Raw genomic sequence first — 26,972 nt, 5'->3', positions numbered from 1 at the left:
ATGGTGGTTTTAGTGAGTTCTAGGAGTATGATGAATGGGACGTAGGGTGTGAAGAAGGGAAAGAAAGACACAGTGGACAGAGAGGAGCATATACAGTGTTAGAAAGGATGAAGCAGAGATTAGTTTGGAAATATGTGTAACAGAAATGCCATGAAGATAGCAGTTACGTTTCTTATGTTGAACAAGGGAGATAGCATGTCTGCACCCCTAGATTTTGTTAATTGCAAGGACCACTCTCAAAGTAAATAAACTAACAGTTGTCTGTAGTCTCCTTATCTTTAAGGTCCAGGGTGGAGAAATCCTCCAGAGAGTTGACCCTGAGGGAGGGGATACAGAAGCAAGCTACTCACCAGCAAAGTCAGGGATGCAGCTGCTGTCCACACAAGCATCACACCTCCTCGATGTGGTCTTCGTGTTCTTTGCTAACATGTATGTTCATTTCATGCAAATACCATGGGAATTTTTTTCCTTTTTTTCAAATAACCTGATGAACATTTCCTGTTTGTTCCACTGTAAAAAAAACAAAAAACAAAAAGCAAAAAAAAACTGAACCATGGCAGCATTAGATGATTTTACCTTTGTAAGTATAACAGAGAAAGAAGTATGAGAAGGGTAACTACATCAGAGTACATAAATCTTAATTTTTAAGAGATGATTGAAACATATACTAATAAAAAACTACCTTCAATCCATCCAAAAGCCCTAATTATATTTTCTATTTTAAATTATTAGATAACTTATATTTTCAATTTGTTGTAATCCACTGGATGTGCAGTCCTTACCATTATGAAATGATGATTTTAAAAGTATAAAAAAGATTATGAAATTATGAAATTACTTTCCCAAAGTATACCAATGCTTATGCATTCAAATTAGCACAACTTTTTGAAATAGTCTTGAGTCTAGTTTCAAAATGGTGAAATGGCTGACTGATTTTGAATTTCCTTAGTTGGTGATATTTCTAAATCACTGATATATGATTCTCAGATAAATCCCTATGGGCACATGCTTTAAAAAGAAAAAAACATAAAATGAGAGATTAATTTAGGTAAATAATATTCTCTAGATTTGGCTGCCAGAAATTTCAATTTTCTACACCTCTGAAAATAATCCAAAATGTATTCTAGCATTGTATATTCTTGCATGACAGTAGTCTAAATACTCTGAAAAGGCTTTCTACCAAAAAAGAAAAAAAATCCTGGTTAAAACTTACAACTTTATGTGTAATAGGTATTCAGGAGGTTAGGAAAATCTCCACAAATCCTATTCTCGAAGAGGAGAATGGAAATTCCACTTCTGGGAAGATGGAGTACACATACTTTTCCCTGTTCTTTCCTAGATGTTATATTTAAAATCCTGAAAAGCAGGTATAAAGCAAACAAAATGATATTATGAAAATGTTAAGAGAAAAAGACAGACTTGCTACTTACCTGAGGACCCAAGGAACAACAAGGTGAGAAAGCCCTTAGGGTTTCTTTTTCCTCATATATCCAAGACATCAAGAAGCAGTAATCCAGAATGCCAATGGATGCAGAAAAAAACACACACACAAAAACACAAAATAACAACAACAACAAAAACAAAGAAAGCCTACTTTCTCTAGGCAAAAGAGCAAGAAAAATGCAGCATGGCAAGAAAAACACTTTTAGACATTACTACTCTACTTTTATATGTATTTTTATAGGGTATAACCAAACATCATATAAAAAGAATCTGTGACACACTGCCCCCGACCCATAAAAGCAAAAGCTTACTCAGAAAGCTAGATTTTCAGTCTTGCCAGAAATTAATGGAATACCTTAACCTCCCTGCCAAGGTAGTGTCAGCGAGGGCTAAAGTAGAAAGTTGGAACTTTCAACCCTTCCAGTGTGTAACATTCACTGCCACCTAGCAGCTTTGAGGTCCCACTTTCCTTCTCTGTTGGGAAGAACCAAATGAGAATTTTAGAGCTGGAATATACAATATACAAGATAAAAAAACGCAATGGGTGGCTTAATGGCAGAATGAAAGGTTTAGAAGACAAGTCACTGAATTTGAAGACAGAACAACAGAAATTATTCAATCTGAGAAACAGAAAATAAAGTGATGGGAAAAAAAATGAAAAGAACCTTAGAGACCTGCGTGAATTAAACCAATAATTTAATATTCATATGATCAGAGTCCCAGAAGGCAAGGAAAAGAGGATACAATGAAACTTTCAGGGCCAAAAAGAAACTTGAAGAAAAAAATGGCTGAAAATTACTCAAATTTTCCAAAAGACCTAGACCTACAATCTCAAGAAGCTAAGTTAACACACTCAGCCACCCCGCCCCCTCCAACACACTGACACACAAATCCACACCAAAACATATCATGAGCAAACTTTGAAAATTAAGGACGAAGAAAAGAAATTGAAAATAGCAAGAGTGAAATAACACCTTACCTAAAGAAGAAAAACAATTAGAATGACAGCAGGTGTCTCATCAGAAACCATGTAGGTGAGAGTGGAGTGGGACTATATCTTTCAAGTGCTGTTGGAAAGAAACTGTCAACTCAGAAGTCTATGTCTGGGGAAAACATCCTTTAAGAATGAAGGAGCTGTCAAGCCTTTCTCAGATGAAGGAAAACTGACCGAATTAACACCAGACTTACCCTAATAGGTAGGCTAAAGGAAGTTCTTTGAATAGAAATGATAAAAGAAGAAAGCTTAGAACATTGGGAAGAAATAACAGAAATGAGTCAATAGAAACAAATACAATACCTTTTCCTTGTCTTGAGTTTTATAAGTTTTGTTTGATGGTTGAAACAAAAATTTAACACCATCTGTTGTGGTTTTAAATGTGTGTAGGGGAGAAATTTGGAACAGTTATATTATAAATGAGTGAGACAAGAGGGCAAAATGACAGGTTAAGTTTCTACATTTCATTCTAACTGATAAAATGTCAGTGTCAATCTACTATGATAAATCATGTACATAGTATGTAATATCAAAAGGATAAACTCAAAACAATCCCACCAACTAGATGAGAGTTCTAGTTGTTCCACATTCCTTTCATCTACTAGCATGTGTCAATCTCTTTAATTTTAGCCATTCCAGTAGATGTAAAATTGTCCTCAACATGATTTTAATTTATATTTCCGTAGTGACTAATGATGTAAGTCTACTTTGCTTTTTTTCTATAGTGTATGTCTTAATAAGCAGAGATATTTAATTTTTTTTCAATTTCCATGTAGCACATAATTTTTCAGTCAGACATGAACATACATATATTCATTGTCACATTCTTTTTCACTGTGAGCTACCACAAGATCTTATACGTATTTCCCTGTGCTATATAGTATAAAAAAGATAAACTTGTCTACCTAGTGTATATTTAATTTTGATGAAGTCTAATTTATCATTTTACTTTTTAAAAAATTTTTAACTTATTAGGTCCTTGAAAAATCACTACCTAATTCAAAATCACAAAAACATTCTCCTGTTTTCTTCTGCAGGCTTCATAGTTTATCTTTTATGTCTGTGCCTATAATCAAACTTGAAATAATTGTTATGTATGATTTGAAGTTGACATCAAGATTCATTTTTAAATACATTAATCAAATTCTTCCAGAAATGTTTGTGAAAAAGTATTCTATTTCCTCCAACACATTGCTTTGGCACTTTTGTTTAACACCAATTAAACAAATTAATCAATGTTATGTTCTGTTCATTTATCTATTTTGTTTTCTATTACAATGTCAAATTGTTTGGAATACTGAAGTTTTACAGTATATATTGAAATAAGGGAGCATGAGTCTTTCGGGTTTTTTTTTTCAGTTAAGATTCTTTGCTTTTCTAGGCCCTCTGAATTTTCATATAAATTTTAAAACCCACTTCTCAAATTCTACAAACAGGCCTGTCGTGATTTTGATTGAAACTGTGTTAATTTAAGAATCATTTTCAGTTGAATTCACATCATAACAACGTTGTCTTTCAACCCATGAATATTGTATATCACTCCACTAACTTAAATCTTAATTTGTCTCAGCATCTTTCTTTTGGTTGGTTTTGTTTTTTAGTTGTCATTGTTGTAGTTCTGCACAGTTTTTTGTTAGTTTTTTTCTAATATTTTTAGGTTTATAATGCTCTTGTATTTAGTTAATTATTAAAATAATAAAAACATCAACTCAATAACAATAATAATAAACAAAATACCTAACAGACATTAAGTGAAGCATTTGCTATATAACTTATTTTGGAAATGAATTATTCTATTTTGTTACTCTTCATGAGGCTGAATTAGTATGAACAAATTGAGAAGAAAACAAATTTTATTTTCAAATAATGCTACTAAGTAAACCAGGACAAATATTTCAAAGAAAACACTGCTTAAGGAAAGAAAAAAAGAATTATAGCAACAGCCAAAATTGTATTATGAAAAATAACTGATTTATTTAATGGTCAGAAGACTAGTATTCTGGCTAATCTTTTTCAATAACTAGCTATATGACCTTGGGTAGTTTACATAATCTCGGTTTGTCTCTTGGTTTCAGTTTCCTCATCTGCAACATAAAAAGGAAAAGCTAAATCATCCTTAAATTCCTTCCAATTCTAAAGGTATACTATTTTCAAAGATAACAAAAGGATTTCTCAACCAAAAAGCGAACATTGCCTCTTTAGAGGTACAGGGAAATTATTGTATATACTCCTTCTGTAAGGGTAATGTGGTGAAGTAGAAATATTTAGGACTGGGAGACATAGTTTATTGTTTGAACTGTATTTCCCCATAAAGATATGTTAAAGTCCTAACCCCCAGTACTTCAGACTGTAAACTTATTTGGAAATAGGTTACACTACAGATGTAACTAGTTTAGTTAAGATGAGGTAATACTGGACTAGGGTGGGCCACTAATCAATGTATCTAGTAATCTTTCAAGAGAATAGTGATGTGCAGTCAGAAACCCCCAGGGAAAATGCCATATGATGAGAGAGGCAGAGATTGAAATTATGGATCTGCAAACCAAAGAACATCAAAGATTGGCAGCAAACCACCAAAAGCTAGTAAGAGGCAAAGGCAAATTCCATTACAGACTTCAGGAGCCTGGCCCTATTGACACAGTGATTTTTAATATCTAGCCTTCAGAACTCTGACAAAATTAAGTCCCTTTTTTTTTTTGTAATTTTGTTATGGCAGTCTTAGGAAATTGACATATTTTATATATATATATTATATATATATATATATATATATATATATATATATATATATATATATGATGCATATTTCTATACAAGTCTGCTCTTTCCAGTATACATGACCATGGTACTTAAACTCTATAGGCTTCAGTTCCTCCTGATGTAAATTTTGGGTTGTGAACTCTACTTGATGGTTTTGTTTTGTGAATTAAATTAGAGCACATATAATTGTAACTCAAATACTCTCTCACCATAGTCAACATTCAATAATTTCATTCCTTATTTATGTCACTGGCGCCCAAATTTGAGCTGTCAGAGGAGATTTTTAAACTGCAGATTTTTTAACCCTTACTCTAACTTTATGAGTTAGAATTTTTGAGAGTGTTTTCTTTTTAAATAAATCTATATTTTTAACTTTTTCCTCAGGTTATCATTATCTACCTCAAGCAGCCTAATGACCTTAGAGATCTTTTTTGGGGAGCCACTTATTTAAATGAAAATGGTTTCATTGTTAATCTAAAAAATGTTTTCCATTTGTAATGTGGAATTATTGCTTTCAAACTTGAAGCACTCTCAAAAACTGGAACTGGCTTTGTGAATGTTTTTATCATTGATCTTCCCCTCTGGAAAGTAGCTTATATACATATTTTGCAGTTAGAGTTTTGAAGAAAAATTCTAAAGTTTGCATATTAAACAATTATTCAAAAAAAAAAATTCAGGTTTCTGACAAGCTTTCAAAAGATCCACAGTAGTTTGGAGTCATTTGGAAAGGTCAATTTCCAAGCTGGTCACTGATTCTCAATAAATAGTACTCAGTTGCTTGTTTATGCAGGACATTTTAAAAAGGGTATGAAAGTACACGTGTATGAAAATACTGCACAGTGTGGAATACTGAGAAAAGAAAGAGCAAATATGTATGTGCTAACTCCTCCCCATTTCCTAGCTCTCATGGCTTCAAGTTCCCTTATGAAATATTAGCTTTCCTATAGTTCTAGGTTGTCATTGATGCCTCTGGATAGTTACTGGGGAAGTTCGATTCACCACCACCACCACCACCACCACCACCACCACTCAGCAGAGCAGCACTTTATATAAGTTTTAAGTGGTGAGACATGAGAATATCTAAGAGTTCATTAATGCAAGACTTGGTTGCTGAAGATGGTCTAGTCTATATACAGTAGGTACAGTGGAAGCCAGATTTTTGCTTTAAGAATGTCTGACACAACTGATGGTGTTAGGAGATGAAGGGAGAATAGTGAAAGCTAAGGATCTCCATTTTGTAAGCATCACAATTCAGAAGACAGATGGTGAAATGGAGCAGGACCATATGGGGCCTTTTCAGGACAGACTCCCCACCCATGACCTCTGCCTGCCTCTTGTCTGTAGGAGAATTTTAGTCAAAGAATAAGTTTAATGAAAGAAAAAAGAAAGTACAGAAACAAAGGAAATAGTCAAGTAAGATGAAGTAATATTAGTTTAGTTGTTAAACAAAGGCAAGGATCTTTAGTTCATCTTCAAGGGCTGTAGATAACATTCTGAGCCATGTCCTTTGAGCTGCGTGTAGATACTGAAGCCCCCACCAGGTAGAAGAAGTTAACTATGTGATGACCAAACTGTAGTCTTGATAGAAGCTGCCAGAATTCTGAGAATTGGCTTCAAAGAAATGGGAACAAACTGACCCTGAAACTAAAGATTAACTGCACTTAAAACAATTAATTTGACGCTGATCAGACCACCAACATAACCAATTTCAGGTTGACTGTCAGAGTTGACTGTGCTGTTCTGCATGTAGACCCTCTCTCCACCTGAGACCCCTGAAACTCCCCTTTAAAAGTCCTTGCCCACTGATGGCAGAGAATTGGCCTTTGGGTACAAGTCCACCTTCTCCCTTGGTTGCTGGCCTCCTGAATAAAGCACACTTTCCTTTCTGCCAATACTGCCTCTTGAGTATTGGCTTTCAAGTGACGAGCAGCCAGACCTGAGTTCAGTAGCAATGGGATGGAACAGATCAGTTGAGGGAGCCCACAAATTAGATTTCATTTAGCCCATTCCTTGCACTACCCAGATCTGCTCACCTTCTCCAATAATAATATGAAAATTGGATTGCCACATTTCTTCACAAAGAATGGAGATATAAATCCAATCAGTTTTGTAGCCAGTTGCTAAATTCTAAAAACTATTTCAGAGGGTTAGAATGCAACTGCCTCTATGTCTGCAAGCTGCCCCCAAAACTATAATCATTATTCCTATTCCAGCCAGTTCTAGGTTCACACCCCCTTCTGCTTTGATCAGTACTGCACCTTGCTTAGCAAAGTAGTGAGGGAACCAAGATGGTCATATCTGAAAATTATGAGTATAGTTGTCTTGCTCATGTTCAGCTGAATTTGTTTCTTAGACACACCAAGTAATGTCACCTGAAACTTATTCATTCTATACATATTCTTTCCTGCACCCATTGTGCAGAAGGCCCCCACCCCAGCTTCTCTTCATAGTCAAGACTAACTAAACCATGCAATCCAGTAATTCTTTTTTGCCTGATAATCCCCTTGAATAAGGAGCCTAATATGCCCTAGTGATATTTGCAATTTCCACTACAGTGGAACTCTTATAGTTTCCTCTGGTAAAATTATACCCATTGTAAACAGAATCTCTATTTAGGCAGCAACTGTTTGGAAGAAAAGCTGTAAAATTCTGTAATTTGGTCACTGGAAACTATGATGAGGGGAATAAATCCTATTTCTTCCTCCTGTTACCTTTGAGAATACAGCTCCATATATCAGCATATACCATCTCCAAGTCAACAATGAACTTGAACTCATTGTATTTTCCAAAATGGCCAAATAATATCTCTTCTGCAGTGTAACTTTGTCAGTCTCACATGAGGGGGCAAAGTCTAATTCCCACCCCTCTCCGCCTCCATGAATCTGAGCCAGCCTTAGTGAATACTTTGACCAAAAAAGTGATAGCATGATAGGCTGGATCATAAAAAGCCTTGCAGCTTCTATATGTATCTTTCAGAACACCTGGTATTGGAATGCTTCTTCCAGAACCTAGCTGTCAAGTTTAAGCTGTATGGAGAGGCCATGTGTAGGTACTCCAGTTATCAGACCCAGCTGAGCTCCTGGCATCCACTGCCAGTCAATGGAGCAAGCTAACAGCCCCAACAAGCCTTCTGCAAGCCCGACTACAGCCTCAGCCCCAATACCTGGCATAAGCCACTTGAAAACCTCCAGTGAGGACATTACAGATGAACTTAGTCAACAGATATAAGGGTGAGAGATAATAATTTAAGAATAATTGATTGTACAGCAATAGATGACCAGAGAGTGCCTCAAACACTTCAAAGTGCTGATCCCAAGTTGATCCTGTAGCAGAGGCTTTAATAGGCCATTCATCATTCTATGGGAAGAATCATTTTGGATAATAGAAAAAATTACAAGATCAGAAATCTCATGGTCATATATCCATTATCATAATTCATTCCCAATGTAAGTTTACCTTACTTAGTAAGAAGCAGTGCTTTGCAGTGTATTATGCTATTGAATGAAGCATTCTAAAGGTCATGATCAACAAATGGTGGTGCTGGTAGGGGCAGGGAAGGCAAATACATATCTGCAATGTGTATCAATATAAATGAAAGTAATCTGTCCAAAGTGCTTGTTAGAACCTACCTATCACTGAATGGTTGATCAGAGTAATAGTGCCATATCAAAGAGCTAGAACTGTTGTGTACTTCAGTGGTTGGACATTCTGCAGGAGGTAATGCAGCCTTTGCAATAAGCAACCCACAGATTTTAGACAAATATGTAGCTCCCAGCCATGCCACCATAGTTATTCTGTTCATAGGCCTATTTTGCAGGTAATAGGATGACCAAGAAAGGAGACTTCTCACGTGCATGGTATAGATCATCTCCCACCTAATTTTTGAGAGCCTGCTCTTTGGTAAAAGCACATTGGTGGCATTAATATGAGACAAAAGATCTTTACACTCTGTGTCCTTTCCTTTAAGTTCATACATATAACTTCTCCAGACATCCTTATCCTCAGCCTTCCATTCTTATTTCTTCCTAGTCATCATCCACTACAGAGTATGCCCTGCACACCCATATATTAGATGACATCTCCTTCTGCACAAAATGGATGAGAGAATTTTGTTCACAGTTTTGCCCCCTCACAGATTTAATTTCATTAATATCTTACAGGGCCTGACAATGGAGGTATAACATAGTAGTAGCCCCTTGTCTGACAATGTCAACATTTTGTGGTGGTCCATCTGTGAGCCACGCTTATGTCTTTACTTCCTCCATCAATTGGTTAAAAGTTACCCTCCATAAGGACATAGTTGTGAGTTGAAGGATAAACATCAGATAAACAGAAATAAGTGACAAGGGAGTCTGGGCCATCTGTTCATTTAATTTACTTGTACTTTCTGAATCTGCTTCAGCCTACTCCTAAATGTGTCACTTCCATTAAATATTCAATTGCTATAGCACCTGCTTAACCGTAGGACTAGCTGAATTCAAAATAACTTAGTTCACGGTGGAAAGTTCTGGTTTCATAATCTCATGATGTGTCTTGTTTAGGTACTCAGGCAAAAGCAGTTGCTTAAATAAAAGCATATGCATGCAAAACCAGTTTTCTAATACATATATTTTTATGGAAGTATAGTCAGTTTACAATGTTGTGTCAATTTCTGGTGTACAGCATAATGCTCCAGTCATACATGAATATACATATATTTATTTTCATATTCTTTTTCACAAGTTACTACAAGATATTGAATATAGTTCCCTGTGCTATACAGTACAAACTTGTTGTTTATCTAAAACTATGCTTTTCAAATAGAGGTTAATTCTCTGCAGTGGTGGGCTTGGCATCTCTCCAGGACCCTATGTGATTATCCCATATCCAGAGATTCAACACAGCATCCTTATCTACCATAGATTGCTCTAATATAAATCCATCAGTGGATGAAATGGCTACAACAGCAGGGCACCCTGAACCAAAGACTAGATCTTTGAACCTCATTTAATACTGACAGCATTTGAAACCTCCTGAAAGAGGGTTTGGGGGCATATTCTCAAGAGATGTGCATGTTGCCAAAACGTGAAGAGACTTAGAGCACAATGGCTCTTTCTTAGTGGTTTATAGTTCTATGAGCAACAGCTTGCCTTTAATTTAATGCAGGCTATTTTGGAATGCCCCAGATCTCTAAACCCCTAAAAATGTTACTAATCTAGCAGACCTCTGATATACACAGATTTATCACCACTGTCTGGCATTATCTCACTGTCATGACTCTCACTTGGATACAAGACACCTGTTGAGGCTACAACAACAGCAACATCAAAACTCTGTTGCAGTTTTATCCGTCCTATAATCAGATCTTTGATCTGATTTTCAACACACTTTGTCTGGTGCCTAGAAAAGATAAAAGTCGTCTTAAACCCTAGCATAAGGCTCTTTTGGTTGGACAATCTACCTTACATCGGCAATTAGATTTTCATAAGGTCTCCAAAGCCATAAAAAGATCATACCACATTATTAAATGTTTAATTATCATTGGCTTGATACTGATGAACAGTACCTGCCTTATACTTACCCCTCAAGAGAAAACATGACTAACTCTGATGCCATTGAATGCAAGAGGTTATTAACACTCCACTTATCATAAGCCCTACTTCATTCAATGTCAAGTCCACTTTTAAATCCATCTTGCAGACTGACTTTCCAGGGCCAATCTTGGTTAACTATTTCAGCCCAAATTCCCTTGAAACTGTGGCTGTAGATAAAGCTTCTATAATAATGCTTTGTTGGTGGATAAACTCCCAGGAAGTGAGAGGGAGGTAAAAATAAATGTGCAGTAAGAATGGAGCAAAAACAAATACAAGGTTTGTTACTAAGCTGGTCCCAGCTTCACAAACTGTCATGTGTGGGCTCGGACTTTGGAGCTACTGCAACTCCCACTGAAATAGAAATGATGGAGACTGTCTAGCCCTTAGCCAAGAGAGGTGAGACAGCCAGCAGTGGTTAGAGACTTAGTGGTAAAGCAGAGGAGGTTGTTCTGGTCGTAGCTCCTGTTGATCAAACAACAGAGGAGGAAAAATGAGGATTAGTACATCTAGGTAGGTGCATAACTTGGGCCCAAAAACATAAATTATAAAGTCTAGCAGGGAGAGTATATCTCCATGGTCCTGGGTTCAATCCCCAGAACCTCCATTAACATTAATAAATAAATAATAAATAAACAAATAAACAAACCTAATTACCTTCTCCCCCAGATTTTTAAAAATAAATTATGAAGTCTAAATACAGAGTCTGAACATTGCTCTTAGAATTATTTTATTTTGTTTTCTTTTTATTTTTAGATTATTCCACTCACATATGGATTAATGGTTGCAATTGGTATCATTTTCTTTAGCTATTCTGTGTACTAGAAATTTATGTGCATTTTCTTTCATCTTTACCACAACTATAATACACCTATCATCATCTCCAGTGTAGGGACACTATAACTGAAGCTAAGAGAGATGAAATAGCATTCCATTATCAGATAATTGGTGTTTGTGGTTCCAATCTAGGTCTGTTTGAGTTTAGTCCCATGCTTTTTCCACTACACTGTGATAACTCAATAAAAACAAATTGGTGCTTGTTCATTGCTTTGTAGTATAAAAAGAAAAAATCCAAGAAAACCCATTTTGTCCCCTTTAAAACTTATAGAGTAAGTATGGCATAAATTACTACTTATTTTATAAGGAAGAAAGCTGGATTTCAGAGGCTAAACTGTGCACCCAAGTTCATGTTCCTGGACATCACAAGGACATACTTCTATTATCAATCTGAAAATTTAGTAAGCCACCACAAGGGTTCCAGGAACACAGACATGTTTTTAGAATGTGGCTCAGCTTTATTCTGTGCATTCCATTTGACAGTGTTTATTCCTCACTTCTGCATGCTAATGTTTTTTTTTTCTCCCCAAGAAAAAGGGAAGACAAAACTCTATGAAGATCTGCTAATATAAGCTATATTCAGAAGGTATTCCTCCTAATGAAAAAACATAGGAAAATACAATAACTCCTATTACCTAAGAGGAGGGAGTCTCTGTAAATTCTTTTGAAGATACTAATTTCATTTTCTCTTCTTGCATTAACAGAAAACCTGAGATGTAACAGGATGGTCTGTCATAATAATACAGGTACTTAGGGGATTTGTAGTGAGGCGCTGGAGCATGAATTTGTGCTCCAGAGGCAGACAGACCTAGAATCTAAACCTTGTACAGGCAGTTAATAACTATGAGACCCAGGCAATAAATGAGTCTTTTCTACCTCAGCTTTCTAAAAAGCAAAATGGAGATTTATTATTGGCACGTAATATGGAAATATTCAACTTGCATCAGTGAAAGGTAACATTTGCCATGTGCTTAGTAGGTGCTTAGTAGTTGCCTAGTTCCAGATTTCTCAACAGCTGGCACTTCTGTGGTTTAATTTCATTTTTTTAAGTGACTATTTTATTGTTTATGTATTTCAGAAAAAGAAGGGTGCTTATTTATTTTACCATCATTCCTCCTGTAGTCCCACACAGTCAGACACTAATAAGGTTAACTCTCAGTTGCTAACTAATTAATCTGAAATTGCTAAATATCCACGTGAATTAAATCCTTGTTTTCATCATGAATGACTCGCTAAAAATGAAGAGCTGCTTAAGATTGTGTAAAACATTGATTAATTATCTATCAAAAGTAAGAGTCTAGGGATACTTCAACTCTTTGCATTTTAATAGCCGACAGTGCTCAGCTCAACTCACTAAACTAAGTCATTGTACCACTGAGGATGCAAAAAATGAGCTCCCGACTACGAGGAAGGGTAACATGACCCAGGAGGATGACCCTATTCCCCATTTTTGTGGCAGCATGTGAAGTGTGTTGCTGTGAAGTGAACAAACAAAATCACATATGGGGAGAGACAACAGCTGTCTCCATAAAATCTTTGGCCTCCTGCTGCCCTCCATCCTAAAGGCAGACATGATGGCTGATGGCTGCCCACCATGCTATAGTTTATTGCTTCATTGACTGTGTTGCAAATGCTGACAGCACTTTACCAGCCGCAAAGAAATTATTTGATTCACTCAAGTTCTTTTGCTACCACTCCAGAGTCTTGCATGTCCTTGGTTAAATGGTGCCCTTGCAAAATTGTGAAGCAAAAAATACAGTTTTCCCCTTAACCAAATAGATATAGTACTGTGATGTGAAATTACTGGAAAAAAAATGTGATTTGGGGAAATTACAGTTCCTTGTTTAGTATGTATTGTGCATGCCCTACAGCCTTCCCTAACCAGTATCTCCCAATTTCATTTAAATTGTAATGATTTCCTTTAAGGACAATTAAGTTGCCTAGGAGCAGTGCATGCATACTAATGCAGCAGAGGCAAGTCTCAGTGTAGAAGGGAGTAATAACTGTTTATTAATATGATAATTAAGTGTTAATGCTTAGCAACCTAATGATATCTGTTAAATAACTTACATTTTGAAGCCAAATCCTGGCAAATGGAATCATATTAAAAAAAAAACAAAATGCAGTGAATATAAAAATAAATGATGCTAATCTGCCATTAAATCACATATATTTTCTGATTTGCATCTCATCTGAGAGAAGTCCCCTCTTCTCTCTTTTCTACCAAATATGCAAAACCAGTTTAATTAGCCATGCCCATTTCAGAGTTTTTTATACTTGGGATGTTTATTATATACTCAAAAGGAAGAAGTAATAAAAAGTAAAGATGAAGGTGAGTACCATTTTAGGATTTTTTTTAAACTATTATTTTAAAAGTAAGCATTTCCTAAATTTTAAAAACATTCTAAAATAGGAAAATATAACATCAAAAATGTGGTGTTCAAAATTTTAACACTCTCTATGGGTCCTCATTCTCCAGCCTCAAATTATTTTTCACATGTCCACAGATTATTCTAAAAACAATGAATATTTCCAATTTCCCCAGGATTATCTGAATTTTTTTCTCTTTTTAAAACTCACTTTTAAATTTTAAAATGTATGTCTTTAATTCTTTATCATTATTACATATTTAGTGACATGTACATTTGAGAGTGTGACTAGCTAGCCAGGCTTAATTTAATAGGGTTTTAGACAATGATAAAGATTGAAAGGATAGAAGTTGTCATTGTCCTTGCAAAATGGGCACCAGGGAAAATTTTTGCACAAGTGTGAGGTCATACTTCTATAAATGTAATAAACAAAGCTTTCCTGTGTTGCTTTCTTTTGGAAGTTGTCAAATTACTTCCTAGGTTGAAATGAAACAACACGGTATCTTATTCATTGAGTGATTTTTTTTCTCTGATCTGCAGTCTGAACCCAACAATCAAAGGAGGAAAATATCCCATCTAAGGTTACATTCCTAAAATCCTGGTTTTTGTTTGTTTGTTTTTCTTGTACTCTTTTAGACATCCCCTTTTTTCACTGTTCTGCTATCTGTACAGTAAAATATTCACAAACTCACTGAGTAGAGCTCTTTGAAAGAAGATAAAATGTCTAGTGAAATCCTTTCCCCAGAATGACATATATGAATGTTGGTAAAAGTAAAGGAGAAGTCAGATGTTTAGCAGATCAAATATAAATGAGGACTAGAAAGACTCATTGGATGTAATCACAAAGAACTCTTTAAGGGCAATATTCTTAGAGTATTAGGAGCTAGGTCAGTCTGTAGTTGACTGAAGTGAGAATCGGATTAAATTAAATCACAAATAAATTAAAACTAAAACCAATTAATTTTGACAAAGCTCGGCTCTAAAGGGAGAAAGAGATATAGGCATTAGATGGGGAGAATATAGAAGTGAGGACTATTCTAAAGATAGAATATATGTTTACTTAGCTATGTTTAGATGTTGAAGAAATACTCAGGAGAGGTTAGTTGAAGATGAGCAGGAAGAGAGAAAGGAATGATGAAAATAAGGTCCCTGAAGAAGTAAGTGGAGATGAAACTCACAGCATCAATGGAGATATCAGCCATGAATCCTACAGGAGCACCTCTGTTCCTGAAACTGAAAGAAAGGAGGTGAGGTGATTGTATTTGTATTGGTAAAGCAGGTATCTCCTAGTGAATCTTCTTAAATTTTCTTAAATAACATACAAGGGACTGTTATCCAACCTTTTCTCTACTATAATAGTTTTAGATTTGGTGTATTTCTCTTTAAAATACTACACAGTCGAGTTTTCAAAATACAGACTTTCACTGCACACCTCTCATCATTCTCCTTCAGTCTGCAGACCTCTCAACCTCCAAGGTTGTAGCTGATCTAGTTAGCCTTTCCTCTTTTCAACTTCTGGATCAAGTTATTGTCTCATATCTTTCGGATCTCTGGAGTAGTGAGGAATTCTTTCCTATTTGGCCCCAGGTTTATCCCTTTGGCTTCTGGTCAAAATTATACTGATATGCTGTCTACCTTCTTGCAAACTTGGCTGGTATCCATTATGCTAACTGAAGAAAGCTTCTATCTCTCAGCTAACTCTTCTATTCAGACAGGGGCATGAGTCCTGCTCCCTCCATTAAAGTCTGCTATTCTGTTTTTTTCTACTTTTTCTGCCTGACTTTAGCTATTCATGTCTTATCTTTTATAAAGTATAATAAAGGAAAAAATACAGATAGAAAAAGAGATTGCTTTTGCAAATGCTATTTATGGTGAGGTGTTTGAACTTTCATTAATATTCCAAGGGCTTGGATGTCTCTTTTATATAATACATGTCTCCTCAGCAAAAAATTAAGAGAAAAAGAGCCAGAACTCTAGAAATAATTTACAGTTTGATTAGCTTGAAGTTTAAATGACTTCTTATTTAATTTTATGATTGAGGAGAGTAGAATGTGTGTATAAGGGCTAGCCATGTGAAAGTAGTGAAAATAAAACATTCCAATAAAAATATTTCAGGGAAAGTCATGGAGGGGTCCAAATTCAGATCAAGAAAAGTTGGAAAATTAAGAAATCTAAATGGGGATAAAGCATATCACCAAATTCTTTTTTTCTTTAGCAGCCTAATGAACAAATATGTGTCAATGGTTTGGGGTTAGATAAATTCATATATAACAGGAAAGTTTACTAACAGATTCTAATTGAGCACAAGAAATATACCTCTCAATGCCAGATGTTTGTATTTATTGTATTTTTGCTTAATCAGATTCCTAATATAATCAAACATCCAAGTGCTTATAAGAAATCACCTGCAGTGCCTAGACTAATGAGGTAAATTAGTTTAAGTGGATCTAAAATTGTAAAGGAGAGCACAAGACACAAAACTAGAAAGCTTCATGCTAGTGGAGGTATTATGAATGCTTTATTTTTACAAGAAAATAAAGGTGATGAACTATTGATTTCAAGATGTCAAATTGAGCCCACATGTTTACATTTCTTCCCTTCATATTTAATAAATATTATCAGGTAAACATGATAAATTCTAAAACAGGGCTGAGAAAAAACAGTGCTATTAATAGAACAAAATTTGGATTTTTTTTTATTACAGGGATAAAAAGGAATTGGATTTAAGAGAAAGCTAATTAGCTTTAAGAAGCCCTTGCTTAATCATATCAAAAGAGGGACAAACAGAAACAAATAGACTTGTTTGCCCCATCAGGAAAAAAAAAATCACCAGTTTGAACTATGAGGAAGTCAGTGTTACCTGTGAGCATATCTTTCTTTATATGTGTGCAGCTGTGGGTGTTTGTGGATGAGAGTGATTGAAGAAGTCTAAAAACTTCACCAGGACCAAAACTGATTGTGACTTACATTCTTATGGATCACCTGAAGTACATAGTCCAAGATGGAGATTCCAGTACAAAAAAATAGGTAAGAAGTTCTCCAACTAAGCACTGGATTTGAGAACCCCAAGAAGCACAAAAGAAAAACCTTCAGTAAAGTAGTGAAATCTCCAAATCCAACTAGTCTCCATATTAATCTCCTTTTCTATGTCTTACTCATTACCACACTTAAACTGAAAGACATTCCCAGTACCTCACAGACAGAAAATGAAAGAATGTTAATACCATTGAGCAATAGACAAAGATTTGATCTAAGACTTAAGGAATCCCATTAGCACCCTTCACTGAGAGCAGCCAGATAATGCACTGATCTCCAGGGCAAGTGCAGAAGTGAGTTTTGTCCACCAGCCTTCTGTCATGAGAAGATTTCTAACCCACCCCAGGACTCATTTAGAGAATTCTCCAAGCAAAGGAAGAGAATTCAAGTGATAAGTAGCCAAAAATTTACTATGTAACTCATGTTCTCAGTACCAGGAAAGAAGACTTAATATAGTGTCATAGGCCAAACTTATAAATGCCACATTCTCTGAACCCATAAAACTAAAAACTTACCACAAAAAGCCAAACCAAAGAAAATAACTCACCACTCAGAAATTTAACATCACTTTGTGACCTAAAACAAGTAGACTGCCAGATATTTCTTCAACAAAGATTAGTTTACTCAGAATCAGCAGAGAATTGCAATTCAGGGTCTGCAACTGTGATGAGTCATGTGCATGTTCCCTGTATGACAATGGAAGAATGCTCCTATAGAGGGGAAAAGAACTTAGGGAGGACTATGGTAAACAAAGAGTTCATGGTTTTTTATTGGACAAGTCCTTACCAGGAAAAAAGAGGAGTATTTTTTCTTCCCTTTGGACTCAACTGCCTATTATCACAGGTCCTCAGAGCTCCCCTTTCTGGTCACCTGATTCAATTTAATTGAAGTTTCTGATTATTATATATTTTTTTTTACATTTCCCCATTTTGATAAAGATCTTTCTTGGTAAGCATCACTGTTTAAGAGTCAGGTTTTCTAGTCTCAGCAGCTTTTTGTCCCTCATGCTAGGAAGGACATTTCCTGGATGCAGTGTTGTAGGTCAGGAGGAAAGTGCACAGATTGAAAACCTATTGAGGACACATTTGAGTAACAAGGGGAAGTAGGAAGAACTCTCAGATACTTTTTATCTAAAATCCATGTTGTGAACATAATAGACACTGTAGATTATCTGAAGTGTTATATAATCATCAAAGCTGTGGCTACAAACTTCCAACAGTCCTGGTGCAGCTATTTCAGGAAAGCTATCTTATCAGTTGTTATTTGCTCCAACTCCAGGAAATATTTACTTTCAGTTCACCAGATTATGTGCAGATCCAGTCAGAGTTTGGTGCTTTTTGAGGTGTGTCACATGAATCCAGAAGTCTATTCTTTGGAGTGGCAGCACAAGGCTTGGTTAGCGGTACCTGACAGAAACCTCTCTGGAGGGGTTGAAAAGTTCTTCTAGAGGTGTGTTTTCCAATACACAAAATCACCAGGTTGCAAGGTGATGCTTAGGGGCTTTGTCTTCTAACAGTACTCTGTGGAAAAATTGCATTACCAAAACATGATTATTTTTAATAGAAGCAATCAGGCTTTTCTAATATTGAAGTATCTCTCCTTTTATCAGTTGTGGGTCAAAAGAAGCAGGAGCCAAGTGAATGGGGCATCTTGTAACTATCTTAACTATCTCAAAACATAAAGAGATTATGAATTACAAAATGGATGGATCTGAGATTTGAAAAAAACAAAGGAAATTCCTTTGCTGTAGGTGTTAGGAAGGCCTCTACAAATTTTGTCAATTGAGTCTTAATAATACCATTAATACACTCGGCTAAGCCAGAAGATTGAGAGTGGTAAACACAGTGATAGCACTGCACAGGCTTGTTGAAACACCTGGCCAGTAACATGGATTCCTCAATCACTACGATACTTGAGAGGAGTTCCTCAGGTAAGGATACTCTTTTCCAAAAGATTTTGTCCACAGAAAAGGCAGTAGCCTGTCTGCAAGGAAAGTCTTCAGTCCAATGTGAAAACATACAGACCATGACTAACACATATTTATATCCATTAGACAGACCAAGTTGTATGAAATCCATTTGCCAGAACTCAAATGGTCCATTAGTCAGTTTAAAATGCCCAGGAGCAATGCAAACAGGCTTCCCTGGTTGTATTCAGACAAATGGAATGAGTGAAGAAGGCATTTTTTTGCAAACCTGTCAATGTTTCCCCACCAATATTGATTAATGAGGGCTATTATTTTATCAGTAAACCAGTGATGTAATGCGTGTGTAGTGATTAAGAGTGGGAATTTTCAGTAGGCCTGGGCTGCTTTTTGGTCCAAGCTTGAGCTCTCTCTTTTTATCAATCCAATAAATGTTGAATTTTCCATCTTGTTTTTCCCTTTTCTGAGGCCAATTCTTGAGCTTCTTTAGACAGTTTTTCTAAGATATTATTTGGGGAAATATCCCTTTGGACCACAACAGAGATTTGAAGGCTGTTGGTCCCTTTAAGGGCATCATTCTTTGTGGAAAATTCAGCAAGGTGATTTCCCCTGCTTCCAGAGAGTTAAGTTTAAAATACTCCAGCATCTTAATAACAGCTAGAACAGAAAGTATTGCATCTATTAACTCATGAACATAGGGGTCTTTTTAAATTTTATTTCCACTGGAAGTAAGGAAGATACATTACTTCTACAACATTCCAAAATCATGAGCTACTCTGAAAGCATATCTACTATTAATATTAATATTTGCAGTTTTGTCATTGGCTGAAATATAAGTGTATGTAAGAGTGTATAACTCAACCTGTTGGGTAAAGATACTGCCTCCACAACACCAAAAGAAATTGCAATAACATATCCAGCATAAAATTTGCCATTGTCACCTTTTAAATAAAACCCATCAGTTGGACCATGAGAAGTCACCATTACATAGTGGTGTTTCCTGTAAATATGACCAGGAGTCAGGGGGTAGTTTGTCAGTGTTAAGCAATCTTGAGGAACTTCACTCACTGGTGACGGAAGGGAGAAGCATTGCAGGGTTAAGGTTGATACAATGTAAAAGAGTTATGTGAGGAGCAATTAACAAAAGACTCCATAATAGATGAGGTGGCTAAGAATTGTTGACTGTGATGAGAATTCAAGACAATTTCTACTGGATGAGGTAAAGTGGTTAAAGGGGTTCCCACAGCCATTTCCTCCATGGCTATAACTGAAAGGTTAGTGACCACCATGGTTCTAAGGCAGTGGGGTATCCCCATGCCACAAGGTCCAGTTGCTGCCTATAATACCTATGAGTCAATGGTATTCCCCATGTTTTGGGGGTGAGTACCTTAGGAGCTTCACTTCCTTTTCATGCACAAAGAGGAAAAAGGGAATTTGATCATTGAGATACCCAAGAGTAAGTGGGTTCATCAAACTCTCCTTTAAGACCTTGAAAGACTATGTCATCTGGCTCTTCCAGTAAAATTGTTTCAGTGTTTTTATTGTTTAGTAAAACATACAGAAGTTTGACCATAGGACTGAGATTTAGACTCCAATTTCAGCAGTAACCATCTAGCCAAAGAAGACCTCACTATTGACACTTAGTTTTGGGTTTTGGGAAATTTAGGACACTGGTATCTATCTGGATCTAGGATGTTGCCCTTGTTCTGGCATCAGAAGTCCTAAATATTAAACCTGGTTCTAGGAAAACTGTAATTTTTCTTTGGCAACATTATGCCCCTTGAAGGTTAAAAGTTTTAGCAGGTGGATTCTGTCTCCTGTGAGGAGACTTTAAAGGAAAGTGAAGATGCAAATCACCTACATATTGCAACAAAGAGGAATCTCTAAGGAGCTTTATATCATCCAGTTCAGCCTTCAGGATTTTCAAGAAATAAGGACTCTTAGTAAAATCCTGGAGTGTTACTGTCCAAGTGAATTGTTTTTCTTCTCAAGTGAAGGCAAAAAGGTACTGGCTAACTTCAGCAACTGGGATACTATATAATACACTGCATAAATCAATTACAGGAAAGAATTTACTTCTGGTGGGAATGGATGTTAGTAACATAGGAAGGTTAGGAATAATAGGGTGTCAAGGGATAACAATGTTGTTTATTGCTCAGAGGTCTGGGACAAGCCTCCAACCCTGGCCCTTAGGCTTTTTCACACAGCAAAATGGGAATGTAACAGGGATAATGTAGGTGGAGTGGACAAGGGATAATGAGGCCTTGAACCTTATAATCTTCTAAAATGGGCTTTATGCCTTAAAGGGTTTCTTTGCTTATAGGGTATTGATTAATTCCTGGAAAAGATTCTGAGAGAGCTATGGGAAACTTGATGAGAGGTGCTCAGTGAATTTTACCATTATCAGATAGTTGGCCCATAAGGAAGGTGATAGTTACTCAATAGGGGCAAATAGTCAATGTTTCTGGAATCAGCTCTGATATCATCAGAAAGAGAACAAATAAAAGAAGTCAAAGTGTTATTTAATTCACCTGGTTGGTTACTTTGATGACTACTGCCAAATTCTAGAATTACTCCCCTTTCTGTGAGAAATAAACTCTGACATGATATTTCCCTAAGAAGTCTTGGGCTAATGAATGGGTAGGGGGCAGAAGAACTGAGGAGAAAAGGGTATGTATCTCTCAAAGGGCCCAAATAGAAGGGAATAGGTTCAGAGACAGAAACTTCTTGATGTTCATTACAGAGCCCCACTGTTTAAACTGTTTTAATTCTCTGGGGCAGGGACTGCTTTGTAGCAGTGGGATTGAGCACCAAGAGTGTGGATCTTATGTCAGTTAGGACTTGAAGAGACTCATTCCCAATATGAAGAAATGATTTTCCAAGCCAATTAAGAGAAATGGTTGAAAAGAGCTCCTGTAATTTCTCAGAGCCCTGTCACTGAGAATTGGAAGAATGTTGGAAAGGCTGGTTACAAGGCTGAAACTGCATGAAGCACTTACATTTGTAACAGTCTCTTTTCCAATGTCCTGGCTTTTGCAATAATAGCAAAACCTAGGAGGATTTTGGTTTCCTTTAGGAAGCTTCATTTGCTAGAGATGAAGATTAAGAATTTTATCTGTCTTCCTTTTAGGTGACTCAGCAAGAGTACTAGAGAGCTAGTTTGCAAGATTAGCTAAATCTGGAGTGGACACAGTTTCCCATTCCAACCTGGTCCTTTTCAGAAGAAGAGAAAGGTCCCAGTTCAGCCCATTAATAAATATAGAGTTAAAAGTTACCCAAGTGGAATCAACATCTGAAGGAAGGCCCAAATTTTCTTTAAAAATAATCTGATGTTGACTGTAATAGTCATGAAGAGGTTAGTCAGATTGCTGAGTGCAAGTCTAAATTTTGTTCCAATCAACAGACTTTAGAAAAGGCCTTGAAATTGCTCCAGGAAGTCATCTAATGATTGCTCAAGCATAAACATATAAAGTTAGCAGGTTGGTTTCCTGGTTCCAATTCTAGAGATCTTTCAAGATTTTCATCCAATGCTGGGCCTGGCCTTTGGGAATAAGGGTATGAACTATCTAAATCAGAGAAGCTGAGTTAGTAAGTTTAAAAGACTATATTAAATTCTTCAGCAAGTCCGTGAGGATCTCTGGTTACTTTGAAAAAAATCTTTGACTATGGCTCACAGTTCAGCTTTTGTCCAGCAAGAAATTAAAGATTTAGCCTATGGATCCTCAGAAGGCTTAATTTTAAAGGGACAGATCCTGCCAAATTCAGAAGAAAAGCTGGGGTTTGGTAAGAGAATTAGTATAGGAGAGTCAAGGATATAGAGAAAGTACAGGCAGCAGAGAAGGGAAGGAGCAAGATGGCGCTGGAGGCAAAGACTGGCCATAGAGAGTGAGGGAGACAAAATGGCACCAGAGGTGAAGCCTGAGACAAAGAAGCCAAGGAAGAGGGGCCTGAGGCTTCAGGGGACATTTTATCTATCTTTCATCATTTTTTTTGTCTCAGGTAAGCTTAAAATCTTATTTTAAAGAGAGGCAGTTTTAGGCTCTTGATAAGGTTTGAAAGCTTCAAAATACCAAACAAAATAGGCATTACAGTCAGTACCAGAAATTTTTGAGCTATTGTAATCTAATTTATTTTTTACATTAAGTTTGGGAATTTCAGAAGTTCCCATAATGGCCATTGATATTCTAAATTGCCTTTGGTTAGGCCAGTCCATTTAGTTAGAAATGTGTGTGAGAAAGGACCGTGATTTTCAAACATAAAATCACCTGGGTCCCTGTAGAGAGGATGGGTTCAAAATATTTAGACAACTGGGATTCCATTTCTCAGAAGCTTTTCTCTAGATTAAAAGAATACTTTTCAAACAGCCTAAACAACTTACAGTTCAAACAGCTCAATTCAAACAGCTTGCAAGCTGAAGCAGCCCCTGTTCCCAAAGGAATGGGACAATGGCTTCTCAGCCGGCTAAGGTTGAAACAGTCTGATCCAAAATCAGACCCAAGTGCCAAATGAGGACAGAACAAAGCCTTAACCAGAAAGAGCAAAATCTTAAAATAGGTCCTAAGTCTGGAGAGCTTTGAACCCAAAGACCACATGAGCTTGAATCCAGGAGAAAGATGTACATTCAAACTTCAGGGTCAGTGAGAAAATCCAAACCCATGAGCACAATGAGCTCAATGGTGGGAGCCACACCTGTCTGCTCACCAGCCCCAGAGAGGGAGGCTTTGAAGATCTCCTCTGGTTCCCACACAGGCCACTAACATGCTGATCTAAAACAAACAGACTGCCTGATATTTCTCCAACAAAGATGGAGATCAGCAAAGAATTATGATTTGAGATTTGCAACCAGGGTGACCCCATGCTTTTTATACAGGGGAAAAGGAAGTTGGGAGGGGAATCAGAGTCCATGGCTTTTCATTTCCTGACCCCTTGCCAGAAAAAAAGAGGAGTCTTTCTTCCTGTTGGGCTCCACTATGGTCACGGACATAAAAGCTCCCCTTGCTGGTCTCCCAACTCTGTGTAATTGAACTTTCTGTTTTTTAATTTTTTTACAACATCTTAATAAATCTGAGATCAAAAACTGATCCAAAATTAAACTACAGACCTACAGTAGGAGGAGACTGTAGCAGAAATGAGAGCTAATCTACCCTTCAAAATCCCAGAGAGGCACTGAGCTGAAAGTCAGCACCTAACTTGGACGACCAGAGTAAGAGGCAGAACTGAAAACCAGAAGACTAATTGAAGGTGTAGAAAAAGGAACAATGAGCACAATGCCAGTCTCATTCCTACCAGTACACATACACACACACACAGAGCATAACTTCTGACAAAGGTGCAAGTGGTTTTTCTCTAAAGAAATTAAAATGGTAGTAAGGTGAAGTCAAAGTTTTCTGATGAAATATTAGGGTGTCAGAGTAAAGTCCTCAGTTCTGGGGACTCCAGAGCCCTGCATGACAGCTGGCTACCTGTCTGTCCACCTTAAAGTAAAGATGGTCAGTCAACCCCAACTTTTCCTCATTCACTGGGGTCTCTGCATGTTATGGAATAAAAGCTTATGTGCCTGAAGTGCCATGAGGCCAAACAAACAGGAACGCTGGAGTTTGGAGCAGAGAAAGATTTACTGCAGGGTCAAGTAAGGAGAACAGGCAACTTGTGCTCAAAAAACCCAAACTCTCCAATGATGTTTGGAGAAAAGTTTTTATAACCAAACTTTGACGTGAGGGCTGCAGGGAGTGTAACTTTCTTCTGATTGGTTGGTGATGAAATAACAGGGCAGTGTTCCAGGAACCTTGTGCTCAGTCTAAAATCACCGTCCTCCACCTGGGTGCAGGCCTTAGTTCCTGCAGGAGAATTCAAAGATACTGTTATGCACACCCCTTGGGAAGAAACCAGGATTCTGCCCCAAGGCTGCATTATTGTTTCTGGACTTTTTCTCCCTTGTCTCTGCATCCTTTCCCTTCCCTGATTAACAACGGTTTGAATCTGCCCTATGGAACTCAGGGAAGGCCAAGGAGGCTGAATGAAGCCTACCGCCTACCAAGAAATGGGAGTTACAGAAAGGATTTGCACCCAGGAGGTCTCCACAGGATCCTGCTCCATTTCATGCAGACTTCTCAGTGAAGGAAGGTGAGAAATCATCCTGTGTATATCACAGAAGAAAGCAACACCACCTTCCCAGAGCTTCAGTATTGAATATAAATGGACACCCAGAGATTAGCAGATAGTTCTATAAAAACAGTGGTAGTGTTACCCCAATAGGTACAGAGAAAAGACCCGCTCCCCAGTTCTCGTCATACTTGAAAGATAAATTTATAACTGGGAGATGGTGCATTGTACAGCACAAGATTTTAAGAGATTTATTTAGAAAAGAAAAAGTTCAACTCCAAGAATGGGAGGTGGGCTGAGCTAAGGGAGGAAAAGTGGCTACTTTTGCCTCCACAGTCTCTTATACCCTCTCCTAGAGGTGTTTTTTTGATTGATTGACTGCTCTTGTCCCTGGAGTGCTTAGTCATGTTTGGCCTCATTTGGGCATGTCCTTACCCGTGATGCATACAGAAAAACCCATTGTGGGGGGCCTAAACCACAATGTTAATTATATTACAATGAGCATTGGGTTATACCTGGTTAAGTCCCTTCTGCTACTGTGCATTTGTGGCTGTTGGGTACTAACCCATTTTTTGCTGACACTCATTTAGAAGAAGTAAAGCCCCTTTATGCTGGAGGTGGGAATAACACCATCTCCCAGACCATCCTCCCTCTCCTCCACCTATTTTTCTGGTGCCCTGACTTATCTAACTATCTAACAATAGCATGAAAGATAACCAAGATCAACAAAACAAAAGCTGATTCCCAGAGAAATAATTGAAAGGAATATATTTTAAAATATCTAATTAGTATATCCAGAGAGATTAGGAAAAAAATGTTACATCTTCAACACAAAAATAGAATGCCAATGGGGAGAAAAAGGAAAGATCAGAGAACAAGAAAACAAGCCATATGAAAATATGCTGCGTGTAAAACATGAGAGACTTATTTCATCCATTCAACAAGTACTTACAGAAACTCTTGTATGTGTCAGTGTGTCAGGAACACTTTCGCCATGATCTCTTACATTTGCAAATTGCTTGGGTAAAGAAGCATGTCAAAAATTCAGGCTGAAAAATGCCATTATTGCTGAGAGATGAAAGAAAATTTCCAGAATGCCTAGAATGCACAAAATTTTAGATGAGAGAAGCTGGGCACTAAAGGGGGTAGATAGGGCAAAAAATCCTAAGGCATACTGGTGAAATTGTAGCTGCTACTAACAAATCATATAGTTGTTTTAATGATCTTTTTTTCTGTACAAATATTAATCACATTGCCTTTTTTTTTATTTGAAAATACTTGTGAATGCTGTCATCAACATGACTGTTCAGCTACTGTTTTCATTATTCCCCTTTGGACTTTTTTGTCCATTGTCAATGTGGCTAAATTTTATAGGACAAAATGCTTAAGTGAAGAAAATAATCACAATTAAGAAAAATTTTCTTTAATCGCTGGAAAAAATTGTAAGGAATGGCTGACAATTTTAGAAGGCACAAAAACCACCAGGATAATCTGTTAAAAAAAAAACTGCAGGGCCCTCTCTCAGAGTTTCTGATTCGAGCATTCTAGTAATATGTGCAGAACCCACAGTTCTCCAAGTCCAGACTTGGAGAACCAGTCCTTGCATATGAATTGTTGAGAAATTAAAATATCTTCATCTATCTCTGAGTCAGCTATTTCTGGTTGAGCCATTTATTACATCTTAAACTATTAATAGAGTTTAATATCCCCATCTTTACTCTTACTTTAATTCAAAAGGAAGAGCGTTCTGCTGTAGGGAAGTCAATTAACTACTCATTACTATAAATATGATGAAGGTAGAAAAACTTTATATTACCATAATCCTGTAAGATACTTACAGGCAGATTTAAGAGAAAACTTAGCAGAATATTTATGGTGTGTCCAACTTCACACGTGTAAATTGTAAGTCTGCAGTTGGATGTACTAGATTAGAGCTC

Source organism: Vicugna pacos, chromosome 14, assembly GCF_048564905.1.
Source record: "Vicugna pacos chromosome 14, VicPac4, whole genome shotgun sequence".
NCBI classification, from domain to species: Eukaryota; Metazoa; Chordata; class Mammalia; order Artiodactyla; family Camelidae; genus Vicugna; species Vicugna pacos.
This window is presented reverse-complemented; position numbering follows the sequence as displayed.